We start from the raw sequence: 19,137 nt of genomic DNA, 5'->3' as shown, positions 1-19,137 counted from the left end.
TCAGTCCAGTCCAGTTGCTCAGTCATATCCAACTCTTTGCAACCCCATGGACTGCAGCACGCCAGGCTTCCCCGTCTATGACCAACCCCTGGAGTTTGCTCAAACCCATGTCCGTCGAGTCGGTGATGCCATCCAACCATTTCATCCTCTCTCATCCCCTTCTCCTCCTTCCTTCAATCTTTCCCAGCATCAGGGTCTTTTCCAGTGAGTCAGTTCTTCGCATCAGGTGGCCTAAGAATTGGAGTTTCAGCTTTAGCATCAGTCCTTCCAATGAATATCCAGGGCTGATTTCCTTTAGGATGGACTGGTTGGACCTCCTTGCAGTCCAAGGGACTCATAAGAGTCTTCTCCAACACCACAGTTCAAAAGCATCAATTCTTTGGTGCTCAGCTTTCTTTATGGTCCAACTCTCCCATCCATACATGACTACTGGAAAAACCATAGCTTTGACTAGACGGACCTTTGTCGGCAAAGTAGTATCTCTGCTTTTTAATATGATGTCTAGGTTGGTCATAGCTTTTCTTCCAAGGATCAAGCTTCTTTTAATTTCATGGTTGCAGGTACCATCTGCAGTGATTTTGGAACCCAAGAAAATAAAGTCTGTCATTGTTTCCATTGTTTCCCCATCTATTTGCCATGAAGTGATGGGACCTGATGCCAGGATCTTAGTTTTTTGAACGCTGAGTCTCATGTGAGCATTACATGAGTTAAAAATAAAAAGTTAAGCTTACATAATTGCATTTTTTCAAGCCAAATGGCATGGAAACACCAGCAGTGTTCATAGCCCACAGACCCCGTGCCTCCTTAGACACCAGAGCACACAGGTGTTCTTGAGAGGCGCAGACCAGGGACAGGGGAGGCAAAGCGCCTGGAGCCATGCTCTCTGATACCTCCACCAGCACACTCTGGCCGACCTCCAGAAATCCTCCGTCGGGGTGACTTCACTTGAGTTCTTCACATGTCTTTCTCTAGGAGTCCAGTCCATTCCACAGCCTGACTCCACTGACGGGCCTCCTTCTTACTTTCCTCCCAGAAGCAAGTCAAGGATATCATTGTTGTTGTCCTTCTTGACACCAAGAGAGGCTGGTCTTTTAGAGCCCACAAAGAACCTCAATAGCTACCCACTTTCTGCAAGCCCATCACACATTTCCCCCACCTTTTGAGTTAGAGTTCAAAACTGAGTTTTTCTGATTTGCGTGAAATGCATCATTCACACGCATGTCTGCTCATATCTAAATAATCAGAGGTTAAGTTTTTATTGTTAATAGCTTCTCTGGGATATAGAACAGCCTAAACCCATTAAAAATAATCAAGAAAATTTTTATTCATCAATTTAACAAATATTATTTTTGACTTACAAGATGGATATTACAAGAGCTACTAAAATGAGTAAAATTTTGGTCCCTGCTCTCAAGTACAGGAGAAAGAAGTGAACAAAAATAATTGTGGTAAAACAGTGTATGAATTAAGTATAATAAGTGTGGTACAAATAATGAAATATGATAATTCATTAAAGGAAAAAATAATTTCAAAAGAATAATAAAAGCATCTATTATATATAAAATAAACAACTAATAAGGATCTACTGTACAACACAGCAAAAACTCTATTCAATACTCTGTAATGGCTTATATGAGAAAAATAATCTAAAACAGAGTGGATATATGTTTATGTATAACTGATTCACTCTGCTGTATACCTGGAAAGTAATACAAACTTATAAATAAACTACACTCCAATTAAATTTTTTTTAAAAAAAAGCATCATTTGGGGGCAACATTAAAATGGACTTTCCTTGCAGTCCAGTGGTTAAGACTTTGCCTTCCAAGGTATGGGGTGAAGATTCAATCCCTGGTGGAGGAGCTAATATCCCACATATCTTGGTCCATAAAACCAAGACATAAAACAGAAGCAATACTGTAACAAATTCAATAAAGACTTTAAAAATGGTTCACATCCAAAAAGTTTTTAATAAATAAATACTTAAAATTACTGTAAACAGAAACATTTCAAGAGAAGGCTGTGGGGAGGCTGGGTTTTAATTTGTTGCTTTTTTTTTACAATGTAACCTAACAATTTATTCATTTGTTCTTCCCAGGTGGCTCTGCAGTAAAAAAAAAAAAAAAAAACTGCCTGCAATGCAGGAGACCCGGGTTTGATCACTAGGTCGGGAAGATCCCCTGGAGAAAGCAAGAGCAAACCACTCCAGCATTTTCGCCTGGGAAGTCCCATGGAAGAGGAGCATGGCAGGCTACAGTCCACGCAGCCACAAAAGACCTGGACAAGTCTTAGCGGCTAAACAACAACAAAGGTTTATTCACTATATTTTGTAAAAATTTAGTTATGGATTTTACTAGTTGGGTATTGCAAATCTAAGAAATCTGGCTTGAACTTCTTAGTTTAGGGGGGAGAAGGAATTTATTTTTTTAGAATAATACTGGAGATGTCTCAAGTGATCAGGAAGGGTGGAGGGCAGAGTTCTATAATAATTGGCCCAGTTTTCATTAAGGAACCATCCCTGGGTCAGAGGCTGAGTACACGGACATATTTTATAAAAATGGCAGTTCCTAGAGACCCACAAGGCTGAAAAAAAGGAAGTAAGGTTTACAAAAGGAAACAGAAAACTGTGAAGCCCTTCCTGCCCAGTTGTATAAAATCTTAGTTCTTTAACACAGAAGAAAGACTTCTCTCTGAGCATTATTCAGTATCACATAAAGATGGCTGGGCAGCCACCTCCTTGCTTCTATTTCAGGTATAAACATAGACTACAAAAATCAACGGAACAACATGTACCATAGGGAGAAAAAGGAACACCTCTAGGTATGGCTGATAATCCTGAGTACAGAGAAATCTCAGGTGCAAACTTCTCAGAGACCACCAAAAATAAAGGCTTTGATGTGATCTATTTTATGAGATGACATTAGAAACAAAAGATACTCACATCTCCTTGAAGTTTTCCAGTTCCATAACCAGCCTATGAAAAATGTAAGTTTCACATTGGCCTCTTCAGTGCATCTGTGAACAAGTTAAAATTTTATTTAACATCCATTTCATCTGGTCAAATCTGAAGACAACCACCCTGAATCCTAGTGTTTCACCATTCCCAGACTGCGACCTCATATGACTAAGACACTCAGTAGGGAAGATTGATTAGCTCGGGTTCTTCAGAACCCTCCCCCAGCCCAGAAAACTCTATGCCTACTGATGTTCACTTTTATACAGTAAGGTGGCCATTAAAGGCATACCTATTAGAGAACAGCAGGCTTTGCTGTGATGAATGTCAGCACACGGTACAAGAACATTCATGGTCATTACTAGTACTCCCCTGAATTTTCCTGAGATAATTAAAAGGCTGGAGGCTCAGCGCACAGCACCACACTCAACTCTCAGATTATTCCCTGAGACCCTCAAGGAACGCTGCCAGATTCCGCAGATAAAAGTACAAGATATCCGGTTCAAGCTGAATTTCGGATAAATGAGCAATTTTATGCCCCATTCAATAGTTGAGATTTACTTCTACTGAAAAATTAACTATTATCTGAGATTCAACTCTAGCTGGGTATCTTGTATTTTATTTGGCAATCCAATGCTCCAAGTTCCCTTTGGTAATACCTTCAGTCCTTTTCCTGAAAGGTTCAAAGAATTAAATTTCAACCAGCTTTTCGCCCAAACTCTAACACTTTTTTACTTCCTCAATTTTGTGGTCACAAAACTCTGAATTCAGAGAATACCCGAGGTATGAGAGAAAAGAGGGAAAGCAAAAAATAAATAATAAATAATTTCTTTCCCCTGGTATAAATCTACCCCCAAAATAAAGCACTTGGAGCGCTGATGATTATTCCTTGGGTTAGCCCTATTTCAGACACAGTTTATAGGATGGTGGAAATCTCCTATGGAAGTGTGCTATTGTTACTTCCTACAATACTGACAAGGCACGCTGACACCACCAGATGCATTCCTGCCGGGATGCGTGAGCCCCAGTACAGAGAAATGCTACTGCCCCAGCAGTTCCTTGTCCATATATCATAAGCATGTGCACATCCTTACAAGGGGCCTGCCACAAAGGGCGGAGGAGGCCGTACATCACCTCTCAGCACCTAGAATTTATATTTAAAGCTACCCTTGCAATGTCAGGCCTGGGAGGTCCTTGTATTAAACACAAATCATAAAATACTTGAAGAATGAACCCAAAACCCATAACTCTGCCTTCTACTGTCACTTCTGTTTGAGAATTTTCGGTAGTTATTGTTGAAGTCAGGGTATGCTTGGGAAGGTAAGGGGGCTACATTCAACCAAGAACACAATATGATTCTAGAAGAGGGGGACAAAAGCTTTTCACCAAAGACCTTAGTAAATAAAGTTTAAAAACAACCCCCCAGGTCACATTCATTAAGTGGCCACAAATCTGATTGCTGGAGCTGCAACATGTGACTCTGTAGGCTGACAATGAAAAGAATGAATTAGGATTTATCCTGCTTTATATAGTACTTCCTGTGTTTCAGGGTAATCAAACAGTTAATGAGGGAAATTCCTTCTTTATGGGAAAACTCTCCATTAGCAAATGAAGAAGCTTTGATAAAATTAATCCATCACATTTTACAAGCTCTTCAATGAAATAATGGATCTAGACCACAGCCATCAAGGAACCAAAACTTGATAATGGGAGGACGAGGCTGCCACACCTGCCCCCTCTCATCCATCTGAGCATCACTTCAAGGGAGACAACCAGAACTTCTAGCTTCAAGACACGAAACAACAGGAAGTACAGAATACCCACCACGCAGCAAAAAGTCTTGCCTACAAACTGAACCTGAATCTAATTGAACCCCCAGATCATTATATCATCCTCTCTGCTTTTGTGTATGTTTGAAATTTTTCATTTAAAAAGTTTTAAAAATCAGGTGTTGAGGATGTTCTTGGAAACCTTTGCTTCAACCTTTGCTTCAAATCCTTCTAATATGCATTAGTTCCCTTTCCAGCCTAAATATATTCACCATCCAGAATAGCTGAGTTTTCCTTTGATGACTGAGGTCATCATTTCAGGCTTAATACAACAGACTTCAAGTACAAGTTTCCATAGTGACTGATTTAAATCATGTAAAGGAGATGGCACTTTATATTAATCCCAGAATATTTATTCATTGATCATAAATAGTTTGCAGGATCTTTTCACATACTAAGTATTGCTACCATCTATTTTCTTGATGTCTGACCTTTTTTCTCATGAAAATTTTAAAAATATTCTAAACCACAGTGAGTGGAGGTGAGAACTGGGGCTGTTAAAACATGCTGGTTCACTGGAGGTTTACTTTATATAAAAAAAACTTATGGCAAAGGATGGGGAGGCTTGGGCAAGACAGTATTCTGTAAACGCGCTGCTACCCACTCTTCCCCTTCTGCATGCCAGACTCTTGACTGAAAAATGCGATCAACTGTATGTAATAAAAGTTGTCTGCAAGTGGGGTTAACTGGGTAACTGGTAGCTTCATGAGGATAACCAGCACACTGAGAATGACCGGACTTTGTGTACATGCTCAGTTACTTCAGTCGTGGCTGACTCTTTGTGACCCCACGGACTATAGCCCGCGAGGCTCCTCTGTCCATGGGATTGTCCACGTCGCCATTTCCTTCTTCTGACCCAGGGATCAAACCCAGGGTTCCGACATTGCAGGTAGTCTCTTGCATTGCAAGAGGATTCTTTACCAACTGAGCCACCAGGGAAGCCCTGACTGAACTTCATTCACACACAAATATAAAGCAAAGTGAGTAGGGGTCTAAAAGAAACACCTTGTAGTTCTTTTATGGAAAAAACTGCTGGAAACCCTTAGCCACTGAGGGGAGGGAACTGTGCCTCTGATACAATCTGAATTGTTCTTTTTCCTCCATTCTTGCCATCCTCTTCTTACTCCACCCTGGTCCCCAATGGAGTAACTGCATTTGTCATCAACGTCCTTTGGTTAAACTTCTCTTAATGTACTTCAGAGTTCACTCCATGCATCCTTACTATCAATCATTTTGCTTGAGGATACTGTGATTCCTGCCAGTAGCCTCTCGAACATGCTGGTTGCTGACCTTTTGTATTAACCACTGACATACAGTTTGTCTCTCAGTTTATGATGTGTTGTGACTTACTGCCTGTCTACTCTCTGAGCTCTTGATGGGCTATTCTGTATTTTTTGCCTGACTGTAGCAAAGGAAAGAGAACAGTTTGTTTTTACTTTTGGTTTTATATTTGTGGGAAAGGCAACTTTCTGATTGCTGAAAACCAACTTTTTTCTTCCTTAACCTATTTCTGTTCCAGTGCTACTGGTCTTGAATACACCCATCTCCCCTCTTGTCTTCCCCTCTGGGTAACTGTATGTTTCTCATCATGCCATGCCCAGTACAGAATAGACTCCAACCCCTCTGAGGATGGCTTGCTTTTCTTCAAATCCTACAAATTACTGAAACTTTGCTTATGGGTAGAAGTAGAGATCAAGGCTCTAAGAAAAAAAAGGAAATTCTACAAAACCCAGAAGTGAGTTTAATAGGAAAGAATCCCTCTCTGTGATCCTTGCCCTTTTCTGATAAGAATGAAATGAAGATCTCTTGCCTCTTTCTTCCTTAAATACTCCTTTTCTCCCCCCTTCAACCCTATTTCCTAGACACAATAAAACTTGAAGATTAAGACCACCAAGCATCTGTGGCTCGAGAGGTACAATAAGTAGAGACTCAAGTTACAGGCTTGTGAAAAAATGCCATTGCCTAAAAAGGTAACGTAAAACGGTAAATTCAGAGGGAAGAGATGTCCGTGCTAATGGATGCCTCCAGAGGAATGAGGGCAAAGAGCAAGAGTCCAGGAGAAAAACCCAAGACTTCACAAGAAAGAAAGTAATTATGTTGCAGATAGAATAGGGCCAGAATCTATTTTAAAAAAAAATGAAAAAGCCAAGGAACAAGTAAAATGGGCCTAAAACCAGGGACAATCAACAGCTGACTGACTGTATTGAGAGAAAAAGGTGAGAATGGGGAGGTTGGACAAGTGAATGGAAAATCACCAAATACAAACCTGATATATGGTCCTTCTCTTTAATGATCCTTGTCTCCAGTCAGAGGAAGAAAGGACATTCAGAAGAAATTGACAGACCACTCTCTTCCAGATGACAAAAGGGAGGCTAAACATAGAAACAGCTCCACTTTGGACTGAAGAGCAGAAGCAAGGTGAGTGAACCAAGATTCAAAATTGAAGGAGACAGAAGCAAGGGAAGAGGCTGTGGCAGGAAGTGGAGGTAAATCTCTGCCATCACCACACGAGGAGGGTGGGATTTAGTGTTCCGAACCTGGGTGGGGTGAGCTGAATACAGGCAGCTCTCTCCGTGGAGGCCCCTTGGCCCTCGCACTCCCAGGCTTCAGTTCTGCACCCAAGCTTCCAGGATGGGCTGAGCTGTGGGGGTGGAGTAGAGGTTAGGGAGACACCACTGAGGTGGAGGGAAACGGAGTAGGAGCAAGGTAGCTGGCAGCCCAGAGAGACCAACTTTGAAGGGAAAAATTCTCCCTCCTGCATGTCTTAAGAGAAAGAATCTAAGGTTACTCAATGCAGCAATCTGTTTAAATCCAGACTTATAGCCAACAATCCTTTAATAACTAGTTACTGATCACCTACCACATTCAGGGCACCAGCAGTCAAAATATGAAAAGAATCAAAAGAAAATAACCAAGAAGGTGGTCTAGAAGAAGACTTAATTTCCAAGATGAAATATTAGTAGCCTTGGGTTATAAACAATCTTGGACTCTTTCATTTGATCTAAATACAGATTCTATGTATCCATGCTTCTAGCCAAGTATCCAACAAAGAAGCACGCCGAACACCTACTATATGCCAAGATTTGTACCAGATGGTGGGGACAGAAAGATGTTAGACTTGATGCCCAACATGAATAGCTCTGCCCAGTAAGGAACGAGGGGGAAAAATGTTTAAACCAACATTACAGTGCAACAAAAGCACAAATTAGATAGATGCCCAAGGTACTCTGAGAGCTTGGGAATGTCCAGATGGTAAAAGGGGAGGGAGGCACTCCAGTCAGAAGGAACAGCATGGGCAAAGACAAGGACAAGACAAACCGCAAGGCAGATGCATGAGGGGCAAGTAGTTCCCGTGACTGGAGTCCTGGAAGCACAGGAGAAATGCAGCTAGATAAGGGCAGAGCTTCTTCAACTCAGCACTACGTACAGTGTGTTCATCTCTTTGTTATGGAAGCCGTCTGGTGCGTTGTAGACTGTTTAATAGTATCTCTGGCCTCTACGCCTAGATGCCAGTACACACACACACACACACACACTCATAGTGACCATCAAAAATGTCTATAGGCATTGTCAAATGTCCTCTGTGAGGTAAAACTGACAAATTTTGATCCTGGTTGAAAATAACTAGATTACAGAGGTAGAAATGGGTCAATTTACAAATGGTTTTACATGGGATTTGGATATTTTCTTCTAAGCAGTGGAAATCATGGAAGGAATTGACATGATCATATAGGATCCTGAGACCTATCACTTTTGTCTGGGGGATCTGCAGAGCGACAGAGCTGGAGTAAGAAGCCCAGTCAGGGGAAGTCTACTGCAAGAGTCCACGCAGGGGAGGGGATGCAAGCCTGACCAGGGGCAGTGGCATTAGCGCAGAGAGAGGAGGGCAGGAGATAGGAAAGAGCTGATAAAATGATGTCATGTTCTCCTCCCTGCCCTCTCAGTCAAAATAATAACCAAAAAGCAAACAAAGTAAATCTTAAAATGATTAGAACTGGTAAATAGATTTACAATGTGGTGATAGAAAAATGAATACTTCATGAAGCTTTCCTGAGAAAGCATTACTGCTTTTTCGAAAATCATTTCACATTAAAATTAATACATTCATTTATTTAACAACAACACTATTAACTTCTGGGCTACTAGAAAATAAAAGAAACTATGTGTAAACACATGTAGGGTTACGTGTATAAAATGAAACCAGGAGACTTGCTGGGTCGGCGGCCAGTGAAACTTGAAGAGACCTCAATTCTCTCTCACCACTGCTTCAGAAGCTTACCTCATTCCAAGAACAAGAGAAAAATAAAACTTCAGGCGAACAGCCTGCCTGTTTCAAGGAGGTGCTCTTTCCTGCACATACGCAAGCACACACTGTTCATGAACTTATATAGCACCAGTGACCTCGAAGTGCCAAGGCATTTCTGAAGGCAATTAACTGTTTCCTCTGAGAGTATCTTCGAGTGGGAAAATTAAAAATGCTTTTTTTAGGGATGACTGTCAGATAGCAACACATAGGTATACCACTTACCATTACCTCCACACCCACTGAGATCTGCAAAAGCAAGGTGGAACAAGAGCAGTTCATGCCAACAAGTCATGCCACACACTGGGCTGTCCAATCACAGGGCATCCCGGTGGTCCTCCGAAGGCCGTTTTCAGCCTTCTCCCAGCACCAAACCTGAGACTCACACCCACCGTTTCCTCCGTAACAGCTCTGCAGGACCGAAACACAAGATCCTGTGTCTGTGGAGGCCATCGTCCAAACCAAAATCAGAGTAAAACCATAGAGAGTGGGTGAGCCAGCCTTGAGTATCATTTAGGGAGGGGAAGCACTGAATTGGCTAAATTAACATTTTTCTCCTTCGAAATCTTTGTTATTCCCTTACCTCTCCTATTTCATTTTCAGCATTCAGGTAATTGACATTAACCAATCTCTCTGGAGACCGCTGGTCTTTCCAAGGAGACTGTTACAGGAAAAGCTTATTCTGCCCAAACTTACTATTACTGAAACACCTCAGGAGACATAACATTTATAAACTTCCTGTCACCCAATGTGCTGTTTAGAAGCCATTCATTTTAACTTAATTTGTGGGCCTGAAAGTCTCAAGCCCACTCGCTATATAAAAAGTGACTTTTTTAGCGATTGCCCATTATCATCGTGCCTCCTGCCAATGGTGCAAAGTTAAAGAGCTCGCAGAGCTGGGAATGTTCTGTTTGTAGTTAAACAAGGAGCTGCAAGATAGGTCCTGCCCAGAGGGCAGCCTTTCCCTCCTAAAGTCTAATAATAATTACCAGTGTAGCAAGTCACTCCTTCTCTTAAGATGCTGAGACTGGTGATACCCTACTTTAAGGTCAATGAACATGTGTGTGTGTGTGTGTGTGTGTGTGTGTGCACGCGCATGCACACTCAGTCCGCAGTGTCTGACTCTTCAACCCCACAGACTGTAGCCCACCAGGCTCCTCTGTCCTTTGAATTTTCCAGGCAAGAGTAATGGAGCAATGTGCCATTTTCTACTCCAGAGGGTCTTCCCGACCCAGGGATCAAACCTAAGTCTCATGTCTCCTGCATTGGCAGCTCAATTCTTTACCACTGAGCCACCTGGGAAGCCCAAGATCAATGAAAACGTCAGGCAAATCTTTCAAAAAGGTAGCTTAAGCTTCACTTTCCCTGCCACCTCCTCTTCATTTGTTTCCTTTAATATCTATCTGAATTGCTATTATTTATGTGGAGAAGGCAATGGCAACCCACTCCAGTGTTCTTGCCTGGAGAATCCCAGGGACAGAGGAGCCTGGTGGGCTGCCATCTATGGGGTCGCACAGAGTCGGACACGACTGAAGCGACTTAGCAGCAGCAGCAGCACCATGTGCAGAAAACCAAAATGCTTACCCTCAGAAAATTCTAATTGCTTATATAATAAAGTACCAATTTATGATACAATAATGAATAAGCTAATCACATGACTCACATGCCCCTCCTCTAGTGAAAGTGAAAATAGCTCAGTTGTGTCCAACTCTTTGCGACCCCCCATTGACTATACAGTGCATGGAATTCTTCAGGTCAGAATACTGGAGTGGGTAGCAGTTCCCTTCTTCAGGGGATCTTTCCAACCCAGGGATCGAACCCAGGTATCCTGCATTGCAGGCAGATTCTTTACTGTCTGAACCAGTAGGGAAGCCCAAGAATACTGAAGTGGGTAGCCTATCCCTTCTCCAGAGGATCTTCCCAACCCAGGAATCAAACCAGGGTCTCCTGCATTGCAGGCGTATTCTTTACCAGCTGAGCTACCAGGGAAGAGATCACCAATTTACAACCAAATACTATCAATACCATTAAGATCCTTAATGGTATATAACCTTAGATTCCTGAAAAATAATAATCTGAAGAACCTTGGCACAGCTCCTTTCTGACCTGGGGTCACTGCCATCTACCTAGAACCAGAAGTGACAAATAATGCAGTGGGTAGTTTGGGGGTAAGAATTCAAGATTGTGAAGTCATTATCCATTGAACTATATGCATGAGTTAGAATCTTATATTTGGGATGAGAAACAGTATTCTTTTCCAGTAACTTTGAACCCCTGAACCAATATTCTTAAGCCAGTCAAATAGAACCACATTATTTGGATATTTATGTGATATTCATTCAACAGCTCCCCTGAAACTATTTTTGGTAGGATCACCAATGCCCTCGTTTTTGCTAAATCCATTCACTGGACACTTTTAAATCCTCACCTTAACTGACTTTTATCTTTGCTTTTATCCTTTCTTGTCAGGCTACTTTTGGGGAAACTTTCTCAACTTTTCTCCCAATTACACTAGAGAGAATGTTCTATTTGAGCAATTTTTTTTTTCTGTGGTATCTTTGTCTGGTTTTGTTATCACGGTGATGCTGGCCTCATAGAATGAGTTTGAAAGTGTTCCTTCCTCTGCAGTTTTTTGGGGTAGTTTCAGAAGGATAGGTGTTAACTCTTCTCTAAATAGAATGTTTGATAGAATTCGCCTGTGAAGCCTTCTGGTTCCAGACTCTTGTTTGTTAGGAGTTTTTTAACCACAGTTTCAATTTCGGTACTTGTGATTGGTCTGCTCACATTTTCAATTTCTTCCTGGTTCAGTCTTGGGAGATTGTATTTTTCACTTTCCAAACTTCTTCTTATCCTTCTATGGAGACAATAACATGCCCTATCTTGTCAAATCTGAGGACAATAGAGTTGTTTTTAAATTATTTTTGTTTCCCTGAATTCTCTGTTTCTTCAGGGGTCAGTTTTTTGTGATTATCTTTTGCATTCTCTTCCAAGCTGTGAAAGTTCTGAAGTACAAGACTAACTAGGAGCAGAATTTGTCCACTCAAAGGCTTCGGTTTAAAGGGACAGGGTGAGGAAGTAAGGGCCAGCTTTATTTATGGGACACTGAAGGACAGATTGTGAAGGGCTTGACTCCAGGGTGATAACACCCACACTAACAGCCAAGTTTTCCCAGAATGTACGTTCAATTTCTTGAGAAAAGAACACTCTGGTTTGTTTTGTTGCTGTTGTTTTTGCCTACAGGAAAATGTTTGGTTTCTAGACTTTCTTAAGGAGAAAGTAGACTATGTGTTCTTATATAAACAAGTCTTTAAATATAAACCTTTAATATTCCACTTTCTGGAAACTCATTCCCACTCAGTTATCTACTCTCTTTGAGCTTCAAGTATACATTCTTTTTTCTTCTGGATTTATTGAGACATAACGGACACACGGCACTGTATAAGTGTCAAGCGTGCAGCATGATTGACTTAGATCCATCATGGAATGATTATCACCTTAAGTTTAGTGAACATCTATCATCTCCTATAATAGATAACGAAATTAAATTTTTTTTCTTGTGATGAGAATTCATGATTTACTCTTTCATATATAACATAGAGCAGTGTTAATTATATTGATTATGTAGTACATTACTTCCCTAGTACTTACTTACAACTGGAAGTTTGTACTCTTTTGTCTTCATCCAATCCCACTCCCCCACCCCGGCCTCTGGTAACCACAAATCTGACTCCTTTCTCTGTGAAGTTTGTTTTTGTTTGTTTTTGAAGTGTAACTGACCTATAACATCATGTACGTTTCTGCTACACAGCACAGTGATTTGGCATTTCTATACGTTTAAAAATGATCACCACCATAATTCTAACCACAGTATGTCACCATTCAGAAATATTATGTTGTTATTGACTACGTTCCGCACACAAACATTTCACACCTGTGAGTCATCTATTTTGCAACTGGAAGTCTGAGCTACTTAATCTCCCTCACCTATTCCTTTCCTCCTCTACCCTGTTCCCAAACAGCAACACCTGTTTGGTTTCTGTACCTATAACTCTGTTTTTGTTTTGTTAATTCACGTGTTGTTTTTTTTTGTTTATTTATTTTTGGCCACAGCATGTGGCTTATGGGATCTTAGTTCCCTGACCAGGGATCTAACCAGGGCCCTCAGCAGTGGAAGCACGGAGTCCTAACCACTGGACTGCCAGGGAATTACCCTTGTTTTGCTTTTTGGATTCCACATATACGTTAAATTATACAGTCTCTGTCTTTCTCTGCCTGGTTTCCCTTAGTGTAACACCTTCATCCACATTGTGGGAAATGGCAAGATTTCACTCTTATGGCTAATATTACATTACCTTTATCCGTTTCTCTATTGATAGACATTTGGGTGACTTCCACTTCTTGGCTATAGCAAATAATGCTGCAATGAATCTAGAGGGAATATATCCTTTCTAATTAGTGTTTTTGCTTTCTTCAGATAAATACCCAGGAGTGGAATTGCTGGATCATATGGTGGTTCTATTTTTAGTTTTTTGAGGACTTCTCACACTGTTTTCCACAGCGGCTGCACCAATTTATGTTCCCACCAACAGGACACAAAGGGTCCCCTTTTCTCTGCAGCCTCATCAACACTTGTTATTTGTTGTCCTTTTGATAACAGGCATTTTAACACCTGTGAGGTGACATCTCATTGTGCTTCTGATTTGCATTTCCATGATGATTAACGATGATGAGCATCTTTTCATGTGCCTGCTGGCCATCTGTATGTCTTCTTTGGAGAACTGTGCATTCAAATCCTCTGGCCATTTTTTAATTGGGTTAGATTCTTCTTGGAATATTCTAAACAGGCTACTCCTTCCTCAGCTGCAACCTCCTCTGCAAATATGGCTGAAAATTTCCTCCCAATCTACAGTTGACTTCCCAGAACTGGAAACAGTTCATCTGTCACTGACCTGTATGTAAACTGAGAACTCAGCATTGTCTCTCCTATCTTTGTTAATCCAACATGAAACTTGAAATCCATTTAATTATTACTAAGTTTCTTGTAATGTGCAGTTTCTCATTCCAGAGGCCATCAGCTGACATATCTTTAATTATTTTTGAGAAATCATACAAGTGTGATAGTCTTTCTGAATTCCTGTATATTACTGTTTTTTTGTTGCTTTCACACATTAAGAACTTGGATGAATACTTTGTTCAAAACTTTTTCCCTCATAATTGCTTTCTGGGGCTTTAAAAAAATTATTTATTTCTTTTGGCAGTGCTGGGTCTTCATTGCTACACACGGGCTTTCTCTAGTTGTGGTGTGTGGGCTTCTCATTGCGGTGACTTCTCTTGTTGTGGAGCTCGGACTGTAGAGCGCAGATTCAGTGGTTGCAGCACACAGGTTTAGTTGCCCCTTGGCACGGGGGTTCTTAATTCCCTGACCAAGGATAGAACACATTCCCTGCATTGGCAGGCAGATTCTTAACCACTGGACCACCAGGGATGTCCCCCTCATAATGTTAGTATCTAGTGCTTTATATTATAGAGGTTACTCTATCACTGGTATTTAATATGGTAGAGATGAAGTCTGAATTCTGCTTGATTTCTGTTCCTCTGCAAAAACTTTGTGAATTTGAGGTTTCATAGCAATGTTTTTGCCTATAAAGTTGAAATATTTTTGCCAGGACATGCCTGAAAGCAAGTCTTACCCTGTGTATTTTCTGTGGGAATTACTGAATGCTATCAAATGCTGACTCAGTCTTTCTTCCATTCGGGAAAGTTTTCTTCTTTATATCTTTTATTATTACTTTGATACCATTTGTGCTGACTTTATCTTCAGAAACTCCCTACACTCATGGTTTCATTATCTCATCTCTGCATTCCATATGGATCAACTTCACTATTACCATGTTCATCTAATTACTTTTGCATTCAAAGGAGCCTCTCAACTTCGTCTTCATGGTAACTAACATAGTGTTTTCTGTCTTGATAATGTCCTTTCTTCCTTCCAAAGAAGATTTCAGAAATATGTTTTAATTTCCTTTAACAGGTCATTTCTCAAATGATGCATTCCATATGTCTTCTCAAGACAACAGTCCCCTTTTTAGAAGTTGCAGAAACTGTCCAAAGGTTCCATGTTGATTTTACTTGTTTGTTTGGTCACCCTTTACAGAAGAGTTTTCTCCAGTTCCTCTCTTCAGATGGATAAGTTGCAAATATTGCTCTTAATCCCCTACTTTCTTCTCACTCCCAAGTAAATACACCCTAGATTATAAGGATTCCCTGTCATCCAGATGCCAGTAGAATTCCCCTCTCAGACTCTAAAGCAGGGAAAAAAAAGGTGATTATTTATATATACAACAGTCATATCCTTAAGACAGAAGATTGTAATTCATTGTCCATAAAAGCCATGAGAATATCTGCTCTCCCACATGCTCTTCTGTAATGTAGCCTTCCCTCTCCTCCATTAAGAGGTGGTATCTAACAGCATCCCCTGAATGTGGGCTGGCCTCAGTGATTCACAAACCATCAGAGCACAACAACATGACTGCTTCGTGATTTCTGAAAGTAGATCATGTTATAATAGGCCACGTTATCTTCCATCTGCTTGATCTCCAGATTCTCCCACTTAGAACCCAGCTGCTCTGCTGAGAGAAGTCCAAGCCACACAGGCATTATGTAGCTGCTACAACTGACATTTCCAGTTGATCACAGCCTTGAAGTTATCCTCACCCAGGTGCCAGATATATGAGTGAAAAAACTTCTAGATGATTCCAGCCCCAACCCACCTGGAGGTCCCATACGTTGTGGAGATGAGACCAACCATCCAAGTTACTGACTCACTGAATCCATGAGCATCATTCAATGGTTGTTGCTTTCAGCTCTTATGTTACAGAGTGGTTTGTTACACAGCAATAACTAAAGCTTCCAACTAAATTTCTTATATGACTCAGCCATTTATGCACTATAATTTTGACAGGCTAAGAAGGAATGAACTCTGGTTCCTGCTGTTTGGAGTACTATGAGTAGGTTTATTTATTTATGGATATATTTCATTTGAATTTGGGAAAGAGTTGAAAGAAGGCTAACAGTTCTTGCTTTGATGTCACTTCTTATCTCCATTTCTTTCTGTGGCTGACTTCACATCCCAGATATAGAGTTCCCTTGCACGACTGAGGAGAAGGCAGAAAGGTCACGCCTGCCTCATGAAGGAATTTCCACGTGTGACTCTGAGGAGCATTCACATGGCTTTCTCACTGGTGGAGACCTCAGGGGTACACAGTGGCATCAGGGCTGTCTCTGCCTGCCTTTGCCCTCTGTGGCCCTGCTCACGTGTTTACAAGTTCCATGCTGCAGCCTCCTCTGCAGATGTCTCATTCCCACCCCAGCTCCCCCAAAACAGACTCACTATGGCCTTAATGATGGGATAGAGAGTTTTCTTAAGGCAAGAAATCTCTACGTAGTGAGAAAATTGTTTCCATTATTTAAAAGTTTTAAGGCCCCTGACTGAATAGGGTGTTTCCCCCATATGCACATAAATTTTGTCATTTCAGGTCACCTGCAGAGTAAACACAGCTTCTCATTCTGTCTCAGACATGGGAGCAGTCCAAACACAAAATGCCAAAGGGGTGTCACAGGACAGTATAATTAACTCTCAAGAAACCATGTGTCTCTACAATTCATAAATATATTACCCTTCTGTGAACCTTTATTATTTTCAATCCAGACCCTATCTAGGGAATGACTTGTTTCAAAAGCTTATGACTTACTGTGTAAACTAATTTTTTTTTTCTATTTGTCCTAAATTTCTCTTCTTTCAGGCTTCAAAGAGTTCTCCCTGCCCATTCTTGTGCTTTGGAATTTGGTGAACTCAAACATATTGATGCCCTTCATGGCTTTGTCGACTTTGATCATCTCCCCATGCAGCCTTCATCTCTGTGGGCTGAAAGTCTTAATCTTCTTAGTTTGACCTCATGTTTCAGCCCACATATTCCCTTAATTCTTTCATCTGCCCTTCACTGGCCCTTCTAAGAATCATATTTCTTTGTTAAAGGGTACTAACCACAGACACTATTTCAAGAGCAGGTGTTCCCAGCCTTATCTTTAACTCTCTCTAGTGGACTATTCAATCAAGCAGGCTTATATGTTTCCAGGAGGTGGGGGCAAACAGGAAGGTAGAAATATTTCAAAGTCAATATCAGAGCACAGTTTGGAAATATTTTGTCGCCAGAATGATGCAAAGGGAAATTACTCCCTGGGCTCCTTTGGTATCTATTCAAACTTGAATGGCCTGATTTCCAAAGCATGTGGGAGCTACAGCGGTAAGCACTGTAGGAAAAACAAAGAGCCTATTTTTATACAGAATGTTCTGGGGTGTGTGGGGGGAGGAGATACAAAATCAGAAAAACAACTCCACATTTTGTACATGGGGAAAAATTAAAAATAGGATGGCAGCTTCGTTTTGATATTTTGGTTCTTGGAAGCTGTTGTTTTTGTAGAAATGGAGAAAAAATAAACAAATGGAACAGAAGGTGTTATACACAGGAGGAATATAAACACAGACTCATAGTATGTTAGTGCTGTGAAGAGAACTCCAAGGTTCCAACACAACAGGGGCTTCCAGAAACCAGGCTTTGGACCAGAGATGGGCTGCCGCTGTGAGATCCACATAGAGGGGCTTGTTACAAAAGCCCATGGGGACCATACTCCTAAAAATACTGATTCAACAACTCAAGGGTAAGGTCTGAGGAGTCTGTATTTCTTTTAATTCCTTAGAATTATTTGATATTCAGGTACATTTGTGAAACACTAATCGAAGGCCAGTGGTTTCCTACCTTTAATCCTTTGCATTTTCATAGCATTTTGTTTTGGCAGAAGAACTCTTCTCTTATTGAAATCCCACCTGGAACCTAAACACATAAAATCCTTTAAGAGAAGCTTCCCTGATGGGACTGGGGTGACCAGGCTGAGACCTCCTTTACAATTACACCCACTTGCTCTTTAAGTGACCCTTCAGTATCGCCAGAGAGTTCAAAAGGCGACACAGACACAGCTTGAAGGCAACTGCTCTGGTCTCATTTCCTGATTATACGGATGGGGGGGCTGGAGCCCGGGGAGGTGGTGCCCACCAAGTTCACAGAGTAGATTAGAAGGCAGGTCAGCTGGGACGAAACCCCAGGTTGGTGCAGGGCCCCTGCCTGGTGCCTAGCAGCAGCCACCAAGCGCACTGGCCAGCACAGGCCCACCAGCAGCTCCCTCAGCACCAGACCAGGCTTCCTGGGGGCTCCAGGCTGCTCTCCCTCCAGAAGGTGTGGCCAGCCCCCACCCCATGGCTGTCCTCAAGGAGGCCAAGGGGGATGCATACACTCATCCCCCAAAGGAAGGCTACTCAGTGACGAGTCCAGGCGTTTCCCTCAGCTTCCCATTTTCATTACAATTCCAAACAAGGGCAATGCCAAAGAATGTTCAAATTACTGCACTCATTTCACATGCACTCATTTCACATGCAACTGCACTCATTTCACATGCTAACAAGTTAATGCTCAAAACCCTTCAAGGTGGCCTTCAACAGTATATGAACTGAGAACATCCAGATATACAAACTGGGTTTAGAAAAGGCAGAGGAACCAGAGATCAAATTGCCAACATCTGTTGGATCATAGAAAAAAACAAGCGAATTCCAGAAAAACATATACTTCTGTATCATTGACTATGCTAAAGCCTTTGACTGTGTGGATCACAACAAACTGTGGAAAATTCTGAAAGAGATGAGAATACCAAACAGACTACCTTGCCTGACTCCTGGAAAACCTGTATGCAGGTCAAGAAGCAACAGAACCAGACATGGAACAACAGACTGGTTCAAAATTGGGAAAAGAGTATATCAAGGCTGTATATTGTCACCCTGCTTACTTAACTTCTACGCAGAGTACATGATGCAAAATGCCAGGATGGATGAATCACAAGCTGGAATCAAGATTGCCAGGAGAAATATCAACAACCTCAGATATGCAGATGACACCCACAGCAGGTGCGTGCATGCCAAGTTGCTTCAGTCATGTCCAACTCTG

General features: G+C 41.4%; 1 long non-coding RNA gene across 1 annotated transcript in view; it reads right to left on the bottom strand.

The window, feature by feature from the left end:
* Positions 1-1,102: 1,102 nt before the first annotated feature.
* Positions 1,103-19,137, bottom strand: part of LOC122424061 — an 81,949-nt gene continuing 63,914 nt past the window's right edge. Inside the window, exons 2-3 of the long non-coding RNA XR_006264284.1 lie at positions 2,942-3,015; positions 1,103-1,232 (exon numbers count right to left, since the gene is read on the bottom strand). This is a non-coding gene — a long non-coding RNA (uncharacterized LOC122424061). The remainder of the gene's footprint in view (positions 1,233-2,941; positions 3,016-19,137) is intronic.

The sequence above is a fragment of the Cervus canadensis genome, chromosome 21 (assembly GCF_019320065.1).
Source record: "Cervus canadensis isolate Bull #8, Minnesota chromosome 21, ASM1932006v1, whole genome shotgun sequence".
Lineage (NCBI taxonomy): Eukaryota > Metazoa > Chordata > Mammalia > Artiodactyla > Cervidae > Cervus > Cervus canadensis.
The sequence above is the reverse complement of the archived record's forward strand: the minus strand, read 5'-3'. Positions and strand labels throughout refer to the sequence as shown.